Below are 3,392 nucleotides of genomic sequence, written 5' to 3' on the forward strand. Positions count from 1 at the left end.
TGAGGGAAGAAAAGATCCCAATCTCTGCATTCAAACAGCCAGTTCTTTAACTTGACTCTGCTTAACTAGCCAATCTGAGACTCTGGTTATAAGAGGATGAATAGGCCCATCTGCAGTTTTGCTCCAAGGGTAACTATTATTGTAATCGAAGAGAAGCACTTCAATGCCATGCAAAGCACAGTCCACAGCATATTGAGGATTGTCATCAATCAAGATTTGAGACCGTGTAGATCTGCTTATGAAACATCAAGGCATAAGAACTCCCACGATGGCTCGAGCCTCTCTGCCTCTGTTGCCTCCTATCCACCATATCTTATGTTCTCTTCAATGGTTTCTGTAAACAGGACAGGTTCTTGTTGCACTAATGCCATATGCTCCCTCAACCATTGCAGGTCAATTTCATGAATGTCCTTCTGATCTAGTCGTATGTGACTAGCTTGTGGTCGTAAAATCTTTGTAGCAGTGCAATCACAGAACTCTTTTCTGAGCCACTTCGTCCCACCAATGCTATTGTCTTATCAGCAGGAACATTCAAGCTGAAGTCACTCACCACCTGAAAGGCAGGGCTTGATGGATAGTCAAAGCATACCTTCATGAATTCCACATTGCCCTCACTCCTGTTTCATCATTTTATGCTTTTTCTTCCCCCAAGGATACTGGATCATGGTTGTGCCATCCAAGGAGACACCTAGTCCACTTGAATGATTCTGCCCTATAGACAAATCCTTCATAACTTGACCAAGGAAAAACTCGTGTTGAACTTAGGGCCAACCCTAAAAATTTCAGCCACATCATTGATCAAACTTTGCATTCTATGTAGATTCTCCATTAAGCATCAGCATCCCCTTGCTTGTAAAGCAAGGAGACTATCATCTTCCACATTATTTTTAATTCCTAGTTCAAGGAAGTTTGACTCATTAAGTGATCCATTGACATCAGATTTCTCGAATGGAGAAGCAAAGTTTGATACAGCCTCTTCTGCTTGATTTTCAACATTCTCTGTGCTTCTGTTCACAGTGCCACGAGAAACAGGGACTCCAGATGGTTGGGCTATAAACAATAGACTGTCCCACTTCACAGCAACAGATGTAGTTGGACCTACTACAAGTTGTATATTGTCTTGTGTGACTTCATATTCCTGTGGAAGAGCATACTTGGGCAAGAAAATTCTGAGGGAGAGGAAAGCTATGTGTATGCCCTTTGAAGCGACGCCATCAACAAAGGAAGGATTGGCACAAGCGACGGTACTGAACTCCAAAGGAGAGCTGAATCCATCCTTATTGCTCCGATTTAGCATCCTGCACTTCAGCACAGTTTTTTAGAAGACGTAGAACTTTGATAGACACACAAGAAATCTCTCTCTCTCCCCCACGGTGCCATACTACAGTCCCCATCTTTTCCTCTTCCTTCTGTGCCAAAAGCAGGCTCCTTTCTTTCTGCTTTTTCCCTTGGAATCTGATTAGTGCGTACGGGGTACTGAATATGCTCTGCTCTTGTGCTAATAAAGTCTCCTAGTCAAGTCAAAGGGACTGAGATCCAAAACCAAAGGGCCAGAAGCCTGAAGAAAAGAGAGATGAGAATAGCACCCGTGCTCTTATTAGCCTAGAGAAGAAAGTTTAAAGCCATGAAAATCCCAAAAGAAATCCCACGAGAAAAAGCAAACCACGTGCCATGCTATTGATCTCTAGCCAGATATATCTCCTTTCATAGTCCTCCACAACCGCGGTGCAACATACCCTGCAGCTATTCCAAGAATCAAATACAACATAATCATCCTAGAAAGAAGCATTCCTCTTGAAGCAGGAGACATAAATCCAAATGTTGCAAAGAGGATTGTTACAACTGCCATTCCAGTAATCTGAACCCCATCCCCAACCATGATACTCAGCAGCTCAGCATGTGGTGGAGCTCTGAAAACATCCCCAACCACAAGCTTCCATCCAAAAATTTCCTCTGTCATCTGGGCCTGCTCTATGTAGGTTGAAAGCATTGTATCCCTACGACATGCTGTTTTGAGCAGGCATTTCGTCAAACAAATTTTTTGCTTCCATAATGCTTCCACACTTGCCGTACATAGAGATCATGGTATTCTCAATAAACATGTCTAGATGGATATTTCTGCAAGCATCAACATCTGGTAGGTTTCCATACTTGGCATACATGCCAACTAGAGCATTATAGATAAGTTCCTCTTGCTCCAACCCCCTCTCCACTATACTGCTCACGTAGAACAAAAATGCAAATACAACGACTAAGTATGTACAAAGTAACAAATGTCACACACACGACTTTTTGGTAGATTCCACACCTCGGATGCGTAGCAGTATGACATCCACCCCCTCTGATCCTGCACATCCTCTGGAGGGGCCAACCATCTATGATCATTGTCGTCAAGATCCACGAACAGATCAATCTCTTCATTGACTATTTTCGGTATATCAACAACATTATCTGTCATATCATCTGTCTCTTCTACTGGAGTTTCTTCTCATTGCTCTTCTCTTGAAAATTCTTCCAATGCATAATCCTCATCAACTCTTTTCTTGAAAAATTTGATTCTTTTTCCTGCAATAGGCACTCTAAGCACTATTCCATCCAATTCTATCAGCTCATATGTTGCATTGTCAAAGACATGTCTCTGACTATGTACGGCCCAAACCATCTTTTCACCATCTTCGAAAGTGCAGTATACTGATTTTCAAGGCTGCTATCAAAAAGACTAATACCGAGTCTCCCTCTTCTATTGCTCTAGGCCGCAAGCGATGCCTGTTGTCAAACCTATCCTTATTTCTTAGTCTAGCAACCTTCAACCTGTCAATAGCTAGCTGAATATCCTCTGGTCTTCTCTCCAACTGCTGGATCCAGAGAGCTAAGAGCTCCTCTCTCATCAAATCCTCTTGCCAAGGTAAAAATGACCAAGTCAAAGCACAAGTCTCAGTCGGCATAACACGGTTTCTGACCATTCATCAACTCTGCGGGCATATATCTTGTGGTAACACTATGAGTCGTACGATCAACCCACAAAGCAAATGGTAGAAGTCTCGGCCATTCTCCAATTCGTCCTCTGCATGCTTTGGCTAATGCTTTCACTATTGGCGGATGCCCTCTTTCACTCTTTCCATTTCCCTCTGGATTGTATGCTGTCGTTAGAGCCAACTTGATTCCTAGTTGAGAGAAAAACTCCCTAACTTCATTTGCATCCAATTCACCATGATCTGCAGTGATCTTACCCACATAGCCATACATGCAGAAAATTTCTTCCAATAAGAACTTACACACTGCACTAGTGGTCTTCGTTCTCAAAGGTCTACCCTCAGCATGATTGGTAAGATCCTCTCTAGCCAAAACAATATATCTCATCTGCCATAAACCCATAGGCATAGTAACCAAGT

The 3,392-nt window shown here is 42.7% G+C and overlaps 1 pseudogene; it reads right to left on the reverse strand.

Annotated features, from left to right (window-relative positions):
* Positions 1-835: 835 nt before the first annotated feature.
* Positions 836-1,990, reverse strand: LOC148022138 (transmembrane 9 superfamily member 12 pseudogene; annotated as a pseudogene).
* Between the last annotated feature and the right edge of the window lie 1,402 nt (positions 1,991-3,392).

Source organism: Lygodium microphyllum, chromosome 17 (assembly GCF_053477565.2).
Source record: "Lygodium microphyllum isolate KBCC chromosome 17, Lygodium_microphyllum_v1.1.10, whole genome shotgun sequence".
Taxonomy (NCBI): Eukaryota; Viridiplantae; Streptophyta; class Polypodiopsida; order Schizaeales; family Lygodiaceae; genus Lygodium; species Lygodium microphyllum.